Below are 23,559 nucleotides of genomic sequence, written 5' to 3'. Positions count from 1 at the left end.
CCTTTTGAACCCTGAACTGTTTGAAGTGTGATGGACAGGTGATACCCCAGCAGGGGGATAAAAAGGGGCAGGTTCGCTAAGACACCATACACGACACCACGAGGTAATGAGACCCTGGAAGCGGTGCACCCCCACAAGTCGGTGGGAGTTTTTGGAGGTCTGCTCGCGGTACCAGCCAGAGACGCACAGGGTGGAAAGATACGGTCGGCGGGAACCTGGTGTGTGTTCGCCCTTGCCTGGGTGCCAGGTTCACCGCTGAAGAACGATCGTGTCTGGAACGGAGGGGTCACAGTCGGTGACCTCAGAAGACATTACCAAGGACTCGCCCGAAAGCTAACTGCGAGGAATATCGAAGGTCTGTGTGGAATCCGTTTTGAAAATTCATTCGCTTTCGCTCTCTCTCCTTTTCCCCGCCCAACGGCACAACAGTGATTACTGCAAACTGAACTGAACTCAATTGAACTGAACTTTGCGTCACTTGAAACTGGTCATTTACCCCTAGTCTGCGATAGAGCTTGATTGATCCTATTATCCTCGTTCTGTGTACATGTGTGTTTATTCATTGCTAACCTGTTGCATTTATATCCTTACTATTAGAGTACTGTGTTGCTTATTTCTTTAATAAAACTTTCTTAGTTCCAGTAATCCAGACTCCAACTGAGTGGTCCATTTCTGCTGGTTTGGCAACCCAGTTACAGGTTACGTAACACACACACACACACACACACACACACACACACACACACACACACACACACACACACACACATATACATATATCTGGGCACCTCTGGTCAAAATTTCTCTTACTGTCAATAGCTAAGTAAAAGATGAACTGATTTCTGAAAAGCACAAAAGGCATAAAGTTAAAGATGACACATTCCTTTAATATTTTAAGAAAACTTTTATTTCCATCTTCTACAGTTTCAAAATAACAAAAAGGAAAAGGGCCCAAAGCAAAAGTTTGGGCACCCTGCATGGCAGTACTTAGTAACACCCCCTTTGGCAAGTATCACAGCTTGTAAATGCTTTCTGTAGCCAGCTAAGAGTCTTTCAATTCTTGTCTGAGGGATTTTCACCCATTCTTCCTTGCAAAAGGCTTCTAGTTCTGTGATATTCTTGGGCCGTCTTGCATGCACTGCTCTTGAGGTCTATCCACAGATTCTCGATGATGTTTAGGTCGGGGCACTGTGAGGGCCATGGCAAAACCTTCAGCTTGCGTCTCTTGAGGTAGTCCATTGTGTCTTCAGCTTTTTTACAGACAGTGTGATGTTTGCTTCCAGAATTTGCTGGTATTTAATAGAATTCATTCTTCCCTCTACCAGTAAATGTCCCCCGTGCCACTGGCTGCAACACAAGCCCAAAGCATGATCGCTCCACCCCCATGTTTAACAGTTGGACAGGGGTTCTTTACATGAAATTCTGCAACCTTTTTTCTCCAAACATACCTTTGCCCATAGCAGCCAAAAAGTTCTATTTTAACTTCATCAGTCCACAGGACTTGTTTCCAAAATGCATCAGGCTTGTTTAGATGTTCCTTTGAACCTTTTAAATAGAACCTGTCTAGCAGTCTCTTAAATTGCACTAGTGTATCTGTCTCTACCACTGACTCAGGCAGTGTATTCCACGCACCAACCACTCTGAGTTAAAAAAACTTCCTCTAATATCCCCCTTGAACTTCCCACCCCTTATCTTAAAACCATGTCCACTTGTATTGAGCAGTGGTGCCCTGGGGAAGAGGCGCTGGCTATCCACTCCTATCTACTCCTCTTAATATCTTGTATACCTCTATCATGTCTCCTCTCATCCTCCTTCTCTCCAAAGAGTAAAGCCCTAGCTCCCTTAATTTCTGATCATAATCCATACTCTCTAAACCAGGCAGCATCCTGGTAAACCTCCTCTGTACCCTTTCCAATGCTTCCACATCCTTTCGATAGTGAGGCGACCAGAACTAGACCCAGTACCCAAGTGTGGTCTAACCAGAGTTTTATAGAACTGCATCATTACATCGCGACTCTTAAACTCTATCCCTCGACTTATGAAAGCTAACACCCCATAAGCTTTCTTAACTACCCTATCTACCTGTGAGGCAACTTTCAGTGATCTGTGGACATGTATCCTCAGATCCCTCTGCTCCTCCACAAGTATCCTGCCATTTACTTTGTTTAAAAAAAAGCCAAAGATGAAAAAGAGGATGGCTTCTACAACAGGATGATGAGCCTCAACACACCTCAATCCACAATGGACTATCTCAAGAGGCGCAAGCTGAAGGTTTTGCCATGGCCTTTACATCATCTGACCTAAACATCATCGAATCTGTATTTAGACCTCAAAAGAGCAGCGCATGCAAGATGGCCCAAGAATCTCACAGAACTGGAAGCCTTTTGCAAGGAAGAATGAGCGAAAATCCCCCAAACAAGAATTGAAAGACTCTTAGCTGGCTACAAAAAGCATTTATAAGCTGTGATACTTGCCAAAGAGGGTGTTACTAAGTACTGCCATGCAGGGTGTGCTTCAAGCCCTTTTCCTTTTTTGTTATTTTGAAACTGTAAAAGATGGAAATAAAAATTTTCTTGCTTAAAATATTAAAGAGATGTGTCATCTTTAACTTTGCCTTTTGGAAATCAGTTCATCTTTTACTTGCTTAGCTATTCACAGTAACAGAAATTTTGACCAGGGGTGCCCAAACCTTTGCATGCCATTGTATATACATACATACACATGCATTGAGTATCTTAACCATGATCTTATTCCATCCTCACAGACAAAAGGATACCACTATGTCTAATTTGTATGACCACATCTTCAAATGAAAGCATGCGGCCATGTAAGCTGAAGAACTTGGAGACAGTGTACAAGGACAAGACCAACACGACACTGATTTACTTCAAAAAAACTACCTGATAATTTTTAAATCAAGACCAACAGTAAAGCAAATGTTTAGTGAAAAAGCAGGTAAGATAAAGGTTTACTTGCATCTTATGAGATTTCGAACTTAATTGCAAAAGCTTGTAGGCCGCATAATTTAGGTGAATCATTGAACTGGCTGTAGTTTGTTGAAACTTCCACAGCTTTGAATCAGAAAACATGAAATTATTCAAGCCTGCCCCTTGAACAACTCATCGGTATTAAGGAATAAGACAAAAACTCAGAAATACAACACAGAAATAGGCCCTTTAGCCCACCTAGTCCATGCTAAAACAATTTAAACTGCCTACTCTCATCCACCTCTACCAGGAGCATAGCCCTCTATACCCCTACTATTGATATATAGTTGCAAGAAAAAGCAAACTTATAGATGGCACTTGAGCAGTGCCTAGCCATACAGTCATGGGTATAGAGAGTACAGCAGTGGGCTAAAGACATATCTTTGATGTATGCCAGTGTATCAGCAAGGTGATGTAATCCAACTAATCCTCACATCTGGGAATAAGTATTGCCTTTGCAATACAAGCAAAATCACATATTTGCCAAGATGAACAGGGAGATTAGGCAGTATTTGCAAAGTTGCTGTACAAGACTTCTAAATTTCTGAAAAGGAAAGCATAGAAAATGCCCCTTCTCATCAAGTCGTGGATAAAACTTAGATGAGAGGCGTTTCACCTAACTGGAATGATGCATTCAATGATTTTTCTTCCCCCAAACATTTCTGATAAAGATCTGAAAACATTTTTGTTGGCAAACATCTGCATGGTCGAAGGTGATTTTAGTAGACATGGCATCACAAACAATGGATCAGAATTCACAGCAGAAACTTTGAAGTTCTCACAGGACTTCAGTCACCAAATAACACCATTTCATTTTCTACAAAGGAGCTAGTATAAGAAACTAAATCAACACAATCAGACCACATTTCAAGCATTACATTCTTTCTCAATATCCAAAAGAATGGTCAAGTTCATAGACTCAAAAGTAGATGATCCTGAACTCTACTCTTATTACAATAAGAAATATATTAAGAAATTAAATTTAAAAAGTAGTGCAAAAAGAAAGCAAGTGAGGTAGTAATCATCTCAAAGTTGCTGGTGAACGCAGCAGGCCAGGCAGCATCTCTAGGAAGAGGTACAGTCGACGTTTCGGGCCGAGACCCTTCATCAGGACTAACTGAAAGAAGAGCTAGTAAGAGATTTGAAAGTGGAGGGGGAGGGGGAGATCCAAAATGATAGAAGACAGGAGGGGGAGGAGTGGAGCCAAGAGCTGGACAGTTGATTGGCAAAAGGGATATGAGAGGATCATGGGACGGGAGGCCTAGGGAGAAAGAAAAAGGAGAGGGGGAAAAAAACCCAGAGGATGGGCAAGGGGTACAGTGAGAGGGACAGAGGGAGAAAGGGAAAGAAAAAGAAAAAGAATGTGTGTATATAAATAAATAACGGATGGGGTACAAGGGGGAGGTGGGGCATTAGCAGAAGTTTGAGAAGTCAATGTTCATGCCATCAGTTTGGAGGCTACCCAGACGGAATATAAGGTGTTGTTCCGCCAACCTGAGTGTGGCTTCATCTTTACAGTAGAGGAGGCCGTGGATAGACATATCAGAATGGGAATGGGACGTGGAATTAAAATGTGTGGCCACTGGGAGCTCCTGCTTTCTCTGGCGGACAGAGCGTAGGTGTTCAGCAAAACGATCTCCCAGTCTGCGTCAGGTCTCGCCAATATATAGAAGGCCACGTCGAGAGCACCGGACGCAGTATATCACCCCAGCCGACTCACAGGTGAAGTGTCGCCTCAACTGGAAGGACTGTCTGGGGCCCTGAATGGTAGTAAGGGAGGAAGTGTAAGGGCATGTGTAGCACTTGTTCCGCTTACACGGATAAGTGCCAGGAGGGAGATCAGTGGGGAGGGATGGGGGGCATGACCCACCTCCCCCTCATACCCCATCCATTATTTATTTTTATACATTCTTTTTCTCTCTCTCCTTTTTCTTCCTCTGTCCCTCTCACTATACCCCTTGCCCATCCTCTGGGTTTTCCTCCCTCTCCCTTTTCTTTCTCCCTGGGCCTCCTGTCCCATGATCCTCTCATATCCCTTTTGCCAATCAACTGTCCAGCTCTTGGCTCCATCCCTCCCCCTCCTGTCTTCTCCTATCATTTTGGATCTCCCCCTCCCCCTTTCAAATCTCTTACTAGCTCTTCTTTCAGTTAGTCCTGACGAAGGGTCTCAGCCCGAAACGTCGACTGTACCTCTTCCTAGAGATGCTGCCTGGCCTGCTGCATTCAGCAGTAACTTTGATGTGTGTTGCTTGAATTTCCAGCAGCTGCAGAATTCCTCGTGTTTGAGGTAGTAATCATGCGTTGATTCATTGCCCAATGGTGGAGGGGAAGGTGTTCCTCAAACATTGATGGTCTCTCCAGGCTCCTGTACCTCCTTCCTGATGGCAGCAATGAGAAGGCGGCATATATTGGGTCCTTCATGATGAGTACTGTCTTTTGAAGATGTCCTTAATGCTGAGGAGACTAGAACCTATGATGGAGCTGGCTCTGTTGCACCCTTCTGCAACTTTTTCCAATCTTGTGCAGTGGCCCCTTCATACAAGATGGTGGTGCAACCAGTTAGAATGCTCCCCATGGTACATCGGTAAAAACTTGAGTCTTTGGTGAGACACCAAATCTCCACAAACTCCTCATGAAATACAGCTGCTGCCATGCTTTCTTAGTAATTGCATCAATGTGCTGGGCCCAGGATGGATCTACAGAGATGCCGTCACCCAGGAATTTGAAATTGTTCACCCTTTCCACTGTTGATCCCTCAATGTGGACTGGTGCGTATTTCCTTGACCTTACCATCCTGAAATCCACAATCAATTTCTTGGTCTTACAGATACTTGAGTGCAAGGTTGTGACAGCGTTCATCAACTGGTTGAATGGTGATGACCAAGTGTGAGCTGACAATGTTTCACTCCCAGGTGAGCTCGATGCCTTTAAGGCTCCCTTTGACCATCAAAACACAGAGGCATCGTCATGAACTCCCACAGCCCCAATGACCCAGTGATTTCAGTCCCTCATGCTGCTGTGACAGCTTCTTCAGGAGGGTGAACCCACAGAAAGCATCTGGCCCAGACACGCTACCTGGTCGAGTACTGAAGACTGTACTGATCAAATAGCTGGAGTATTCACTGATATCTTTAGCCTCTTGCATCAGCAGTGAGTGAGGTACCCACCTTTTTCAAGCAGGCTTCAATTATTACCTTTGCTTAAGAAGCACATGGTAACCTGCTCCAATGACCATCATTCAGTAACACTTAGATCGACTGAATGCTTTGAGAGGTTGGTGATGAAAGCATCAACTCCGCCCAAAGAGAGACTTGAAACTGCTGAAATTTGCCTACCATCACAACAGGTCAACCGCAAATGCCTTTTTTTTTGGCTCTTCACTTAACCCTGGGACATCTGGACAGTGAAGATGCTTCAGGATGCTTTCCGTTAATTACAGCTTGGCATTTAATACAATTATCCCCTCAAAACTAAGCTCTAAGACATTGGCCTTAATACCTCCTTGTGCACTTGGATCCTTGATCTCCTCACTTGCAGACCCCAGTCAGTCTGGATTGGCAACATCTCCTCCACAATAGCCTTGTGCACGTGTGTTGATGGCTATATGTTTAGCCCTCCGCTCCACTCGCTTTATACTTGTGACTGAGGAAAAGCAAAGCTCCAATGGCATATTCAAGACTGCTGTTCTTAGCCAAATCGAAGGTGGTGAAGGAGATGAACAATTTGGCTGACTGTTGCCACATCTACTCACTCAATATCAAGACCAAGGAGCTGATTATCAACTTCAGGAGAAAACCAGAAGTCCATGAGCCAGTCCTCATCAGGGAATCAGAGGTGGAAAGGGGCAGCAGCTTTAAATTCCTTGATGTTATCATTTCAGAAGATGTTTTCTAGGTCCAGCAAGCAAGTGCCATTATAAAGAAAGCACAGAAGCACCTCTACCTTTTAAAAAGTTTGCAAGATTCGGCATGTCATCTAAAACTTTGATAAACATCTCTGGTGCAGTGGAGAATACTGTGACTAGCCGCACCACAGCCTAGAACGGAAACACCAATACTTAGGAATGGAAAAGTCTATGAAAAGTCGTGGATACAGCCCAGTCCACAATTAAAGCCACTGAGCTGCTGCACTTCAACAGCAGACTTGAATGTGGACTGCTGTCGCAGGAAAGCAGCATCCATCATCAGAGACCTCCAGTATCCAGGCCATGTTCTCTTCTCACTGCTGCCATGAGGAAGGAGGTACAGCAGCCTCAGGACACATGCCACCAGGTTCAGGAACAGTTCAACTATCAGGCTCTTGAACCTAAGGGAGTAACTTCACTTCATGCAACTTCACTCACACCAACACTGAACTGCTCCCAAAACCTCTGTTCTCGCCATCAAGAACTCAATATTTCATGTCCTCGATATTTATTGCTTACTTATTAATATTGATTGGTTTTTTTGTTGTTTCTTTTATTAACAAAAGGAAATTAATCTCAGGGTTGTACATGCTGAAAAATGTACTTCCATAAGAAATTTACTTTAACTCACTCCTGTACATCACCTCAGCACCATCTGATATTCTGCCAACAATTGTGTCATTAGAAAATATATCCATGGCATCTGAGTTGTGCCTAGCCACACAGTAATGGGTGTAGAGAGAATAGAGCAGTGGGAAAATCACACATCCTTGAGTGTGCTTAACCTGGTGTTGATTGTCAGCGAGGACATGTTATTTCCAATCCTCACTGACTGGTCTCTTGATGAGGGAGTCAAGCTGGAGTGGGAGGTACAGAGGCCCAGGTTTTGAAGCTTGTTAATTAGTACTGAGGTATTGTGTTGAACATTGAGTTGTAATCAATAAACAGCAGTCAGAGGTACATATTACTGTTGTTTGGGTGGTCAAAGGCAGAGCGGAGAGCCAGTGAGATTGCATCTGCTGTAAACCTATTTTGCCCATCAGCAAACTGCAGCAGGTTCAGGTCCTTGCTTAGACAGGTATTTACACTGGTCATGACCAACCTCTCAAAGCACTTCAGTGACGGCAGTGCAACTGGCTGATAGTTGTTCATGCAGCTTACCCTGCTCTTCCTGGGCATTGGAAGGATTTGAAGCAGATGGGAACCTCTGACAGCAAAAAGAAGTTGAAAATGTCCTTTAACACTCCCAGTTTGCACAGGTTTTCAGTGCCCTACCAAATACACCATTGGGGCCTAATGCCTTGCAAGGGTTCACCCACTTGAAAGCTGTTCTGACGTCAGCCCCTGAGACAGATTGCAGGGTTGCAAGATGCTGTAGGAATTTGTACAGTTGTAGTTTTATTCTTCCCTTCAAAGCATGCACAAAAGGTGTTCAGCTTATCTGAGAGTAAAGCATTATAGCCATTCATGATGTTAGGTTATGCCTTGTAGAAAGTAGTGGTCTGCAAACTATGTCAGTGCTGACTTGCAAGTGATTCAGTCTCCAACTTCAATCAGAATTGTTTCTTCTTACTCTTAGAAGAATCTTTCATAAGTTTGTACCTGGACTTCTTGTTTAGTTCTGGATCACTAGTCTTGAACGCCACAAGCCTGCAGACTGCAAATCTCCTTATTCATCCACAGCTTTTAGTTTGGGTATATCCGTTATGCTCTCGAAGGCACACAATCGTCCACACAGGTACTAATGAAGTCAGTGACAAATGTGGCATATTCAGATTCAAAGATGAATTCCTGAACATTGTACAGTCCACCGATTCAAAGCAGTCCTTTAAATGCTCCTCCACCTCCCTTGCCCACACTTTCACCGTCCTCACCACAGGTACTGCAGTCCTCAGTTTCTCGCTGTATGCTGGGAGAAGTAGTACAGCCAGGTAATCAGACTTGTCCAAATGCAGGTGTAGAATGGCACGGTAAACATTCTTGATGGTGGTTTAACAGTAGTCAAGTACGTTGGCTACTCCAGTTCCACTGGTGGTAGTTGGTCAGACTTCAAGCTTGTCTGGTTGAAAGTCCCTGCAAGGATTGGAAAGGCTTCAGAGTGCAGTGTTTGTTACTGCTGATCATCATGTTCAGTTCCTCCAGTGCCTGCCTGACATTGGCAGGGGTAGAATGTACACTCCTACCAGGATAATGGTGGAAACTCCCCCAGAAGACAAAATGGAATTCACTTGACTGCCAGGTCGGGTGAGCAGGATCGAGACAAAATCACTACGTCTGTGCACCATGATGAGTTTATCGTGAAGCACACTGTCTCCTTTACCTTTAAGAGACTCCACTGTCCTGTCCATATAGTGGATGGTGAAGCCCTCAGGCTCCAGTGCTGCATCTGAAATGGGAGGGGTGAGCCAAGTTTCCACAAGACTACAAAATATAGGAGCAGAATTGGAGCAATTGGCCCATCAAGTCTGCTCTGCCATTTCATCAAGGCTGATCCAATTTTCCTCAGACCCAAACTCCTGCATTCGCCCCATATCCCTTCATGTCCTGACCAATAAAGAATCTATCAGCCTCTGCCTTAAATATACATAAAGGCTGGACCTCCATAGTTGTCTGTAGCAAAGAATTCTACAGATTCACTTTTAAGGCATCCGTTAGTCTTGCCAGACCATGGACCTGCGCCTGGAAAATCTTCACTCTCCAGCGCGCAAGCCTGGGCAAGGTTGTATGGAAGACCAGCAGTTGCCCATGCTGCAAGTCTCCCCTCTCCACGACACCAATGTTGCCCAAGGGAAGGGCATTAGGACCCATACAGCTTGGCACCAGTGTTGTCGCAGAGCAATGTGTGATTAAGTGCCTTACTCAAGGACACAACACGTTCCCTCGGCTGAGGCTCGAACTCACGACCTTCAGGTCGCTAGTCCAATGCCTTAACCATTTGGCCACGTGCTCCCTACTCTCTGGCTAAAGAAATTCCTCCTCAACTCCATTCTAAAAGGACGCCCCTCTATTCTGAGGCTGTGGCCTCATCTTAGACTCTCCCACCACAGGAAACATCCTCCCCACACCCACTCTATCAAGGGCTTTCACCATTTGATAGATTTCAATTAGGTCACCCCTCATTATTCTTAATTCCAGTGAATACAGGCAAAGAGCCTTTCAATCCCAGAATAGTTTTTGTGAATCTTTGAACCTTCTTCAGTTTCAACACATTCTAATATAAGGGGCCCAAACCTGCTCTCAATACACCCAGTGAGGTGTCACCATTGCTTTATAAAGTTTCAACATTACATCTTTGCTTTTATATTCTAGTTTTACTTAAATAAATGTTATCATTGCATTTGCCTTCCTCACCAGACTCAACTTGCAAATTAACCTTTAGGGAATCCTGGCCTTTGTACTTCAGTTTTTGTATTTCTCTCCATTTAGAAAACAGTCATTTTCCTTTCTTCTACCAAAGTGCATGACCATACACTTCCCAACACTGTATTCCATCTGCCATTTCTTTGCCCATTTTTCTAATCTGTCTAAGTCCTTCTGTAGCCTCTACTTCAAAACTACCTGCCCTTCCACCCATCTTCATATAGTCTGCAAACTGCAACAAAGCCATCAATGCCATCATCCAAATCATTGGCACTTAACATAAAAAGAATCAGTCCTAACACACTAGTCACCAGCAGCCAGACAGAAAAGGATCCTTTTATTCCCACTCTTTGCCTCTTGCCAACCAGCCACTGTTTTATCCATGCTGGAATCTTTCCTGTAATACCAAGGGCTCGTAGAGACGAAAAATTTCTGTGAAGAAAAGTACACAACAGCTCCTGATGTCCCTCTGGTACTGCAATGTTGCTTCAAGGTCTCAAATTTTATTTTCCAGAGACTATTTTCATTAGCAAGATGGTAGGAAGTGGGGGTCTTGCATTTCAATCTTATTTGCAACCCAGCACATTTTCCACATTTCCTTTTTCCCTTTAGGGAAAATACATTCACAACCTATGTCTGCAGTCCAGGGTACACAGATTTTGAGGGTCGAAACAATTTTTAAACATCTGATGTACCCATGGCTGCAACTGTGGATTTCAGCTGTAGTCCTGAATGGGAATATTTAATGATTCCTTTCAGGGCTGTACGGAAAGAGCAAAGGTCGTATTGGTCTAACTATCAAAGCTGTAGACCAAGACATTGGTTTAGTACAATACGTAGGCTATAAACTTACAGGCCTTGACAGGGAGGACAGAAAGTAATGCAGATTCTTACATTGAAGGACAGCATCTAAAGCACTCAAAAATTGACCTAGGCTTAGTTGTCTTAGTAAAGTTATGAGGGAGACGAAGTATGATGTACCCAATCTTAAATCTTTACTTAGCTATTGCTGCACATACCATAGGCCTTATTTCTCTAACAATGCCAAAGCATTTTTATCTAGGTATTTTTCCTCAACCGTATGTTCTGAGAAAGTAAAATGAAAATGAGAGACAAAAAGGCCAAGAAAGATGGCACTATGGCAAACTAGGAAACTTGACAATATTCCAACAATCTTTTCGAAAAATGAGATCTAGCACATACTAACTTATTGCTGTGCTGTGTGGTTTGCAGAGTAAAGACTACTTATTACTTACTAGGTTTGTAAACAGTCAACTGTTAGCCTATTGCCAAGAAAACAGAAACAGCACTGACACACAAGCCTGGATATTTACAAAGTCAGATGTTTGTTTTTCGAAATTAAAGCCCAGTTCTGGATTTCTTCGTAGCAAAGTCCTTGATCAGATCACTAAAATCCAGTTTCCGAACAAGATCAGTTTCAAGTGACATCAGAGTAAGATGATTCAGCCTGTCCTGTCCCTTTGTGGATCTGAGCCTATTCTTTACTAGCTTGAGCTTGGAGAAAGATGGCTCACCACTTGCATTTGTGACAGGGAGAGTCAGGTAAAGCCTCAAAGCAATGCTTACATTTGGGAAGATGACCTGCAAGGTTTTTTTTCTCTCTGAGGAAGCATAAAAGCTCTGTTGCGGATGAAATATCTTTGCCACTTACAACTTCCCTGAAATGGACAACCTCCTCCACAAAGTCCAAGTCCAGGTCAGCTGAATATCTGCTTTGGAGATCAGATGCTCTCTTGCGCAGATCTTGTACAGACAGAGAAGGGATATTGTTTAGGATGCCAAATGTGCTGTTAAGGTCATGATATGATGTAAATCTGCAAGTAATCACGACCAAAAAAAACAGTAGCTGAGAATTTTTCTCTGGCTGACAAGCCAACATCAAATGTTATGGCTTTACGTTTTCTTTTTCATTGGGTGGCTTCTTTGTACACTTGTGAGACTGTTGGAGACATTGTTTTAGCTTGGGTCTCAAAAGCATCAAATTGATCACGAAAGCTTGCTATGTATCCCCGTAGTGATCTCATCAAATCCACCGCATTACAGGTCTAGATTTACAACTTGCAATGCAACACTTGCACTTTCAAAGCACTGAAGAATGCAATGCCACAATTTGCTCAGAAAAGCTGTCTCAAGCTTGTCCATTTTTTTGTATAGAGACCTTGCTTCATTTCTAGTTGCCACATTCTGATTAATGTCATCTACAATGCTCTTTAACAACTCTTGAATATTGGCACAATGCCTGTGTGGCTTCTGCATGTGCAGCCCATCTAGCATTAGAGAGAGACTTCAGAGTTTCAATGCGTTTGTTCACATTAGATGAAGTCCTGCGGTCACCACCTTCTACCTAGAAGTTGACTTGGAGCAGAAGTTGAACACTTTCTGCACGAAGCTGAAAAAAATCATCTGTTTCAACACAACAGTTGACACTGTTGATTCCAATGAGATTCAATGTGTGCGCTGCACATGGAACCCACTCAGCAAGTGGATTGATTTCCTTGATGCAAGATTGTAAGCCTTTGTATGCACCGGCCTTATTTGCAGCATTGTCATAGCACTGCCCCCTGCAGTTGCTTACGTCAATATTCATCTCTCCCAAAACTTTGAGCGCAGACTCACATAAAGCCTCCCCTGTGTGGCTCTCAACGGGTAAAAATCGTAAGAATCACTCCTGAATGTTTCCATCAGTTGACACATAATGTAAAATGAATGTGAGCTGATCTACGTGTGCAACATCTGTGCTTGAATCGATGCTAATAGAAAAGTATTTGGCCATTTTGACTTCACTGATGATCTCTGACAGAACTCGATCGCTCATGAGCTCAAGAAACTCCTCACATGTTTTAGGTGAAAGATATGAAGGGGTACCTGATCCTGCATTTCCAAATTTCTGTATATGCGCCTTCAAAAATGGGTCAAACTAACTTATTACCTCTTGAATGCCCATGTAGTTGCCATTATCAGGCCTGCCAAATATGTCACTGGAACCTCAGATAGCCAGTTCCCTCTCGACCAAAAACTTCACAACCGCCACCACTCTTCTCAATATGTCAGACTTCGTCCAGTAGACATACTCTGATTCGAACTGTTTTTGCAGTTCTGTATCTATTCTTCCGCTCTCAGACGCTAGTGTAACATAGGTCAGTATCGATTTCCTGTGGTGTTCGCTATTTTCATGCTCTCCCATGCGCTCAGCGGCATGTTTCCAGTCGCAAAAGCCAGTTTCGAAGATGGACTGACAGTTACCATCACTGAAGATGCAGCATGCAAAACAAAACACACAGCTGGTGGAAGGGGAATATAAGAGCCATTGCCTTGATATGTACTCACCATTTACAAGCTTGCGTTTGAAGTGAAATTTGGAGAAAAAACGTCTCTGCTGTATGTATACTCGTTCCAAAGCTTTGATATACACATCCTTATTCTGGCAGCACTCCGGCCCTTTCTTAGCCCAGTATGCTCGGACTGAATCATCTAACGTTTCCTTTCCCCAGCAAGCAGGATCAGTGCTATAAGGATCCTCAGTAGCGGTAACGTTAACATTAATGGCGGCCTGACCTGGTTGGTCAGAGGCCTCTGTGGTCAGGAATCCCAAGGTCATGCTCTCTGCCTCTTCAACGTTAGCTGCTAACTGTGGCAAGGACGGTGGTCCTGTGCTAACGCTGGTGCTAGCACTAGCTGTTGAACAAGTCTCCATTTGTCCACTGGTCTCAGACTGTGACAAGAGCGATAGTACTGCTGCATCATCGAGAACAGGTTTAAAAAATTCTGTCAATTTCAATGACTTTTTAAATGCTTCTTTCTCATGGTCCTCTTTTTCTTGTTTCTTTTTTCTTTTCTGTGCTCCACTCTCGTATTTTTTTTTGTCCGCCATGATGATAGCTACATATTTTGGGCCCCTCTGCAGCTCTGGCTCCTGGTCTGCAGCCCAGCCTAGCCCTGCCTAAAGTCTGACCCTGGATGGAAAGACTGACCAGTAGTGTATAGCACTTCAGATATGTTAATAACTTGGATGTAAACACACAAGTCTGCCCATTAAAATTGTTGTGAATAGCAAGGAAGATTGTCAAAGGCAACGACAGGCTATCAATCGGATGGAAAGTTGGGCAGAGTGTTAGCAGGCGGAATTTAAATCAACAAATAAATTGATAAGTCAAATAGGGGTCTACATACGTGGCAAAGTCGAACACTAAGGAATATCATTAAACAGAGACATATTAAAGTTCAAAGGCAAAGTTTCCAAAAAGTGCACCATAGGTCAAATGGCACATGCCTTCATTAGTTGGCATATTGAAAATAACAGTTAATTAGTATGTTACAACTTCACAAAACACAGATAGAACACAGCGTTGCACAGTAGGAAGGTCATGATTGCAAGTGCAGAGGAGGTTCACCTGGATTGGAAGACATGCATAATGGAGACACACTGGATAGGCTGGGCTTGTTTTCCCTAAGTGGAGATGGTTGAGGGATAATCTGATAGAAGAATACAAGATAAGAGGCATAGATAGAGTTGAGAAAAACTTTTACCAATGATGAGGTCATCAAAAACAATAGGACATCCATTTAAGAAGCGAGAAACAAATTTTAAATACAATCTGATGGCATAAACATCAATTTCTCAAACTTCTGGTAATGCCTCCCCCACCATCCCCCCCATTCCTTCACCATTTCCCATCTCCTTGTCTGACCATCACCCACTCTGGGGCTTCTCCCTCCTTTTCCCTTCTTCCATGGCCTTCTGTCTCTTTCACCAATCAACTTCCCAGCTCTTTACTAAATCCCTCCCCCTCCAAGTTTTACCTATCACCCGGTGTTTCTTTCTCCCATCCCGCCACCTTCTTTTCTCCTGTCCTGCCAAAGGGTTTCAGCCCGAAACGTGGACTGTACTTTTCTCCCCCCATAGGTGTTGCCTGGCCTGCTGAGTTCTTCCAGCATTTTGTGTGTTGTCAGTATTACTGTGTCTGGCTGGCCAGTACTTTGCTTAACAGTCTGTATCTGGCAAAGGAATGAACTGGAAGCCAATGCCATCAAGACCCAGAAACAACACACAGAAAAAAATTTGGCAACTATTATAGGATCACCACGGTTCACGCAGTTGCCTCACCACCTTCAAAGGCAATTAAGGATGGACAATACAGCCATATTCAGAAAAATATACAACTGAAGAAAATTGAGTGAAGAAACTCAAGAAAACTGAAGAAAATGGAGAAAAAGCTCCATTTTTGTTTAAACAAAAAAACCAACTTACTCTTTTAGAATAGTAAATGTAACTAACTTTATTCACAAAGACAACCTATTTGTTTAGTTCACAATAATCCACAGACAACTGACAAACTAAGAGCAAAAAGCTACTGACGGTACCCAACAGGTCTAACAGTACAGGACCGGTGGAAGGAAACCGATGGTCAACATTTCAAGTCAAGACCCCACATCTGAGCCAAGCATTTGACAGCCCAGTACAGGTGTCCCCCGCTTTTCGAACGTTCGCCTTATGAAACCTCGCTGTTACGAAAGACTTACATTAGTTACCTGTTTTCGCTAACAGAAGGTGTTTTTACTGATATGAAAAAAGGCAGCGCGCGACCCGAACAGCCAAGCTCCTCCCCCGGAACTGCAATCTAGCCGGCATTGCTTAAGCACGTGCCTGTGAGCAGCCGTTAGCAATATGAGTTCTAACGTATCAGGAAAGCCTGAAAGAGCTCATAAGGGTGTTACACTTAGCTTAAAACTAGACATAATTAAGTTTTTCGATCGTGGTGAACGAAGTAAGGACAAAGTGAGTTTGGCTTGTGGAGGTTGACGAAGATAATGTTGAAGAGGTTTTGGCATCCCATGACCAAGAACTGATAGGTGAAGAGCTGATGCAATTGGAAGAGGAGAGGATAACAATCAAAACCAAATGCAGTAGCAAACAGACCAAAGGTGAAGTTGTCCAGGAACACAACGTGAAGCAACTGCATGAGATTTTCGCTGCATTGATTGCAGAAAAGTACGACTTTAATTTTGAAAGGGTACGTAGGTTTAGGGCATATTTGCAAGATGGTTTGAGTGCTTACAAAGAACTGTATGATAGAAAAATGCGCAAGGCTAAGCAGGCAAGCATATTGTTGTTTTTCAAGCCTTCCACATCAGCCACAGCAGATGATGAACCTCGACCTTTGACATCAAGGCAGGCAGACATAGAAGAAGATGACCTGCCTGCCCTGATGGAAACAGACGATGATGAGATAACACCCCAGTGTCCCACCACCCCAACCCCCGGGCTGCGGACCGATACATTACCACAGAGAATCAGCGGGAGCCGGGACACACCCAACACAGCTTTAAGAAAAAAGCCGAAATAAACAAGCTAATTAATTAGGTGCCACCTGGCACGCAAATGTTGGCCCAGATCAGAGGCGATTGCCGATTGTGTCGCCTCTGATCTGGGCCGACATTTACGTGCCAGGCGGCACCTAATTAATTAGCTTGTTTATTTTGGCTTTTTTTCTTAAAGATGTGCTGGGTGCGTCCCGGCCACCGCTTCATTCTTGGCGACTTAGTATCTGTCCACGGCCCAGGGGTTGGGGTGGTGGGAGACCGGAATGTCATCTGTTTCCATCAGGGCAGGCAGGTCATCTTCTTCTTTGTTTGCCTGCCTCAATGTCGAAGGTCGAGGTTCGTCGTCTGCTGTGGCTGATGTGGAAGGCTTGCTTGACTGCTTAGCCTCGCGCATTTTTAGATCATACAGTTCTTTGTAAGCACTCAAACCATCCTGCAAATATATCCTAAACTGATGTACCCTTTCAAAATTAAAATCATACTTTATCATTGCAGCGAAAATCTCACGCAGCTGCTTCACGTTCAGTTCCTGGACGACTTCACTTTCGGTTCATTCGCTACTGCATTTGGTTTTGATTGTTATCCTTTCCTCTTCCAACTGCATCAGCTCTTCATCTATCAGTTCTTGGTCATGAGATGCCAAAACCTCTTCAACATCATCTTCGTCAACTTCCACAAGCCAAACTCACGTTGTCCTTACTTTGCTCACCACGATCGAAACGCTTAATTATCTCTAGTTTTACACTAAGCGTAACACACTTACGAGCTCTTTCACCCGATACCTTAGAACTTATCTTGCTAACGGCTGCTCACAGGCACGTGTTTAAGCAATGCCGGTGAGAATGCCGTTCCGAATCAGGGGGAGAGCGGCTGCTTGGGGCGCACGCTGCTTTTTTTTTGCGCGCTGCCTTTTTTTCTAACAGTGTAAACACCTTCTGTTAGCGAAAACAGGTAACTAATGTAGGTCTTTCATAACAGTGAAGTTCCATAAAGCAAACGTTCGAAAAGCGGGGGACACCTGTACCAGAAATAACTAACACCCTTCATGCAACACCAAGATGACAGAAGCATCTGTGGAGGGAAATGGACAGTTGATATTTCAGCTTGAGACACTTCATCTCAACTAAAAGACAGAAGGAAAATAGCCAGTGAGGGAACACCTCTGTCAGCTCAGACGGTTGTGGAAGTTTGGTATGGGCCCCCAAAACCTAAGAACTTTCTACAGGGACACAATTGAGAGCATCCTGACTGGCTGCATCACTGCCTGGTATGGGAACTGTACTTCCCTCAATTGCAGAACTCTGCAGAGAGTGGGGCAGACAGCCCAGCACATCTGCAGTTGTGAACTTCCCATGATTCAGGACATTTACAAAGACAGGTGTGTAAAAAAGGCCCACAGGATGATTGGGGACCCGTGTCACCCCAACCACAATCTATTCCAGCTGCTGCCATCCAGGAAGTGGTACCGCAACATAAAAGCCAGGACCAACAGGCTCCGGGACAGCTTCTTCCACCAGGCCAAGAGACTGATGAACTCATGCTGACTTGAGTGTACTCTATATTACACTGACTGTTCTATTTATTATAAATGACTATGACTGCACATTTAGATGGAGACATAACGTAAAGATCTTTACCCCTCATGTATGTGAATAAAGCCAATTCAATTCAGTACAGCACAGGAACAGGCCTTTCAGCTCACAATGCTGTGCCAAACCACCTAAAAAGTAAATCAAAAAACCCCAAAAACTAATCCCTCCTACATACACAATGTCCATATTTCTCCGTCTCCTTATTTTCATGTGCCTATCTAAATGTCTCTTAAAAACCTCTAATGCATTTGCCTCCACCACCGACAGGGAGCACATTCCAAGCATCCACCATTCTCAGAGTAAAAAACTTACTCCTCGCATCCCCTTTCAACCTACCCCCTCTCACTTCAATGTAAACCCTCTGGTATTATAACTTCCTAACCTGGGAAAACGCTATACCCCATCTATTCTATCTACCCCTCTCAATCTTATAAATCTGTCACATCTCCCCTCAGTCTCTGCTGCTCCAGAGAAAACAACCCAAATTTGCCCAGCCTCTCATGACTCTCTGATGGTGGTGTCTGAAAAGAGGATGCTGTCCAAGTTGCATGCCATCTTGGACAATGTCTCCCATCCACTACATAATGTACTGGTTGGGCACAGGAGAACATTCAGCCAGAGACTCATTCCACCGAGATGCAACACAGAGCATCATAGGAAGTCATTCCTGCCTTTGGCCATTAAACTTTACAACTCCTCCCTTGGAGGGTCAGACACCCTAAGCCAATAGGCTGGTCCTGGACTTATTTCCTGGCATAATTTACATATTACTATTTAACTATTTATGGTTTTAATACTATTTAATTATTTATGGTGCAACTGTAATGAAAACCAATTTTCCCCGGGATCAATAAAGTATGAATATAACAGCACATGCCCTCTAAACCAGGCTGCAACCTGGTGAGCCTCTTCTGCACCCTCTCCAGAGCCTCAACATCCTTCCTATCGTGGGCAACTCGACTTGTACATACACTAGAGGTGACCGAACCAGAGTTTTATAAAGTTGCAACATAACCTCCTGACTTTAGAACTCAATGCCTTGACTAATAAAAGCAAGCATTCCATAGGCCTTCGTAACCACGTTATTGACTTGTGTAGCCACTTTCAAAGAGCTATGAACTTGGATCCCAAGATCTCTCTACTTAGCAACACTGTTAAAGGTCTTGCCCTTAACAATGTATTGTCTCCTTGCATTTGCTTTACCAAGTGCGACACCTCACATTTATACGGGTTAAACGCCATCTGCCATTTTTCTGTCCATATCTGCAACTGATCTGTATTGTGCTGTATTCTTTGCCAGACTTCTAAACTATCCACAATTCCACAAATCTTGGTATCATGCACAAACTTACTTATCAATTTACATTTTCATCCAGGTAATTTATATGCATTACAAACAGAGGTTCCAGCACAGATCCTTGCAGAACACCATTAATTACAGATCTCAGCTCAAGTAACCATTTGACCATTTCCCTGTCTTCTATGCGCAAGCCAGTTCCAAATCCAAACAGCCAATTCACCACAGACCTCATGCATTCTCATCTTCTGGATCAGCCTCTTATGACAGACTTTGTCAAGCACCTTAATAAAATCAATATAGAGAACACTGACTGCTCTAGCTTCATCCATCTCTCATCACCTTGTCAAAAACTCAATCAAGAGCTAGCAAGGAATAGGTGATATGTGAGGTGTGATAGGCAGATAAAGGAGGGAAAAGTGGAAACAACAGAAGGGATCCACTTATCACTTGGTCACTCTTGCTCCGTTATTTCTCTTCTTTATACTGGCCATCTCCCTTCTGTCCAGAAACTCAACACAAAATGTCCAGCTGTTAAGTTCCCTCCCGCCAGATCCACAGCTCTTCCAACACCTTGTTGCTTGAGAATGCAAGAGAGTCTCTTGTGGCTTCAGCCTGTTTATAATTCAAAATAATTAGATAAAAAGAGAACTGTGTGTATTTACCTCCCAGAAAGTCTGTCAGGCACATGTCAACAAGCTTACAATCAAGACATGAAAAGAAGAGCCATGAAGTTCGCAAATGCTTCTGACATTCAACGGTGGAAACTCAACTAGATAAACAACTCCACTTGCTACAATAGCAACAAGGCTATGGAAATATAGCTTAATCAGAATCCGACTAATTATCACTGATCTGTATAATTCAACATCAGGACAAAGGGCAGGGCAGCCATAGGTTCCCGGATCTCTCACACACACGTTCCGGGACCCGAGGCCCCTCAAATTAAGCTGGGCTGATACCAGTGAAACAAGTCCCCCCGCTGATGCCCAGCCCATGACAAACTACGACACGCCGCTCCCCTCCCCTCAGTGTACCACCAATGGAGGCCATGAGATTTCAGCTGCTCCCTCAACGGCCACCAATCTGGGGCCTAGTCCCAACTCACGACTCAGCCAGGAAGACACCTAGACAGCCCTCCACACGACGCGCTCAGTTCAGCAGCGAGAGTTGTCAGCCACAACCAACCGATTTACCTCACAAAGAGTTTCTCCCACAATCACCCCTCAACCGACGGTACTCCTCCGTCTGCCCGTAACAGAACAGCCTACGCTTCCGTATTCCTTCATCTCATTGGATCAATTGGACAACCGGCAGCATTCCGCACTATGATTGGTTGGGGTGGATACCCGTCAGTGTCACACGAAGGTTGGAGTTGATTGAATTCTTGGCGAGTCGGAGAAGGAGCATGATTGGTCATATGCTGCGGAGGGGGCGGTGCCATAGCCGCTCACGTGGTCTGTGGATAATCGGGGCTGGGATGTGTCGGGCTAGTTTCGATCCATGAGCCGAATGGTCAACGGTCTTGCAAGAGTTTGAGCAGCATTCTGATGTCGAAAGCAGCTGTTGGAGGGGAGTTTCTGCTTCACACCTGTTAATACATCAAACTAGCCTCTCCCCTGTTGAATCCTGTCAGATCCCATGTTGATCTCTGGAGACAGACTGTCCACTGACATCTTCTACAAGCCCACTGACTCTCGTAACTACCTCGACTATACCTCTTCCCACCCTGCCACATGCAAAAATGCCATTCCCTATTCCCAGTTCCTCCGTCTCCGCTGCATCTGCTCCCAGGATGAGGCTTTCCGTTCTATTTAATGGAGACGGGGAGGGGTTAATTTAATTTAATTTCCTCTTTCTTTAAGGATCGTGGTTTCCCTTCTGCCGATATAAATGATGTCCTCACATCATTTCTCCTCCATTTCCCGCACTTTGGCCCTCATCCCATCCTCCCGTCACCACAACAGGGACAGAGTTCCCCTTGTCCTCACCTACCAGCCCACCAGCCTCCGGATCCAGCACATTATCTTCTGCAACTTCCACCACCTTCAACAGGACCCCACCACTAAGCACATCTTTCCCTCTCTACCCCTCTCTGCTTTCCACAGGGATCGTTCCCTCCGCGACTCCCTGATCCACATCTCCCACCCAGCACTTATCCCTGCAAGTGTAAGAGCTACACCTCCTATCTCACCACCATTCAGGGCCCCAAACAGTCCTTCCAGGTGAGGCAACGCTTCACTTATGAATCTGTTGGGGTCTTATATTGCATCCGCTGCTCCCGGTGCGGCCTCCTCTAAGTCGGTGAAACCCGACGCAGATTGGGGGACCGCTTTGTCGAGCACCTCCGCTCCGCCACAACAGACAGGATCTCCCGGTTGCCGCCCACTTCAACTCTGCTTCACATTCCCATTTGGATATGTCCATACATGGCCTCCTCTACTGCCATGATGAAGCCAATCTCAAGTTGGAGGAGTAACACCTCATATACCATCTCGGTAGTCTCCAGCCCCTTGGCATGAACGTTGAATTCTCCAACTTCGGGTAATTCCCTCCCCATCCCAGTTTCACTCTGCCCCTCCTCCAGCTGCCTATCACCTCCCTCATAGTTCCGCCTCCTTCTACTACCCATTGTGCTTTCCCCTATTCCTCCTTCACCTTTCCTGCCTATCCCTTCCCTGCTTCCCCTCCCCCACCCCTTTATCTTTCCCCTTACTGGTTTTTCACCTGGCAGCTACCAGCCTTCTCCTTCCCACCTTCTTTATTGGGCCCCTGCTCCTTCCCTCTTCAGTCCTGATGAAGGGTCTCGGCCCGAAACGTTGACTGTTCGTTTCCATGGATGCTGCCCGACCTGCTGAGTTCCTCCAGCATTTTGTGTGTGTTGCTCTGTCGATTCTGCATTTCCCGCTTTCAGCTACTATAATCCGTCAGTGTTCCTCAGGGGTCAGTATTAAGACTGCTACTTTTCACGTTGTTTGTCAATGATTTGGATCATGGAATTGATGGATTTGTGGCAAAGTTTATGGATAATACGAAGATAGGTGGAGGGGTAGCTAGTGCTGAGGAAGCAATGCGAATGCAACAGGCCTTAGACAAATTGGAAGAATGGGCAAAAAAGTGGCAGATGGAATATAGTGTTGGGAAATGTATGATAATACATTTTGGTAAAAGGAACAATAGTGCGGACTATTATCTAAATGGGGAGAAGGTTCAAACATCAGAGGTGCAGAGGGACTTAGTCCTTGTGCAAGACTCCCTGAAGGTCAATTCACAGGTTGAGTCTGTGGTAAAGAAGGCAAATGCAATGTTGGCATTCATTTCAAAAGGAATAGAACATAAAAGCAGATATAATGTTGAAGTTTTATAAGAGACTGGTCAGGCTGCACCTGGAGTGTTGTTAACAGTTTTGGGCCCCATATCTCAGAAAGGACGTGTTGCTGTTGGAGAGCGTCCAGAGAACATTCATCAGGATGATTCTTGAAATGAAGGTGTTAACATATGAGGAGTATTTGTCAGCTTTGGGCCTGTGCTCTCTGGAATTTAGAAGAATTCCAGTGGGGATCTCATTGAAACCTACTGAATGTTGAAAGGACTAGATCGGGTGGATGTGGAGAGGGTGCTTCCTCTGGTGGGAGTATCTAGAACCAGAGGGCACAGCCTCAAAATTGAGGGGTGATCTTTTAGATCAGAAGTAAGGAGTTTTTTTTTAGTCAGAGAGTAGTGAATCTGTGGAATGCTGTGCTACAGACTGTGGTGGAGGCCAAGTCTGTGGGAATATTTAAAGTAGAATTTGATAGTTTCCTGATTGGTCAGAGCATCAAAGGATATGGTGAGAAGACAGGTGTATGGGGTTGAGTGGGATCGGGGATCAGCCATGGTGGAATGGCAGAGTAGAGTCGATGGCCTGAATGGCCTCATTCTGCTCCTATGTCTTTTGATCTTATAATCAAGTACCCCTCCCAGCCCAGTCATTCTGTCTTCTCCCCTGACTGCTGACAGAAAACAGGTACTGCCAGGTTCAAGGATGGTTTCGGCACTGGATCAGATTTTTGAAAGGACAGATAAACGTTTAATTCT

The 23,559-nt window shown here is 44.4% G+C and overlaps 1 protein-coding gene across 3 annotated transcripts in view; it reads right to left on the bottom strand.

The window, feature by feature from the left end:
- Nucleotides 1-20,786, bottom strand: part of LOC140199219 (AP-1 complex subunit sigma-2) — a 102,814-nt gene extending 82,028 nt beyond the window's left edge. For all 3 annotated transcript variants that reach the window (XM_072260913.1, XM_072260914.1, XM_072260915.1), the window contains exon 1: nt 20,679-20,786. The gene's annotated coding sequence lies outside the window, so the exon portion shown is untranslated. The remainder of the gene's footprint in view (nt 1-20,678) is intronic.
- Between the last annotated feature and the right edge of the window lie 2,773 nt (nt 20,787-23,559).

The sequence above is a fragment of the Mobula birostris genome, chromosome 6 (assembly GCF_030028105.1).
Source record: "Mobula birostris isolate sMobBir1 chromosome 6, sMobBir1.hap1, whole genome shotgun sequence".
Classification (NCBI taxonomy): Eukaryota; Metazoa; Chordata; class Chondrichthyes; order Myliobatiformes; family Myliobatidae; genus Mobula; species Mobula birostris.
The sequence above is the reverse complement of the archived record's forward strand: the minus strand, read 5'-3'. Positions and strand labels throughout refer to the sequence as shown.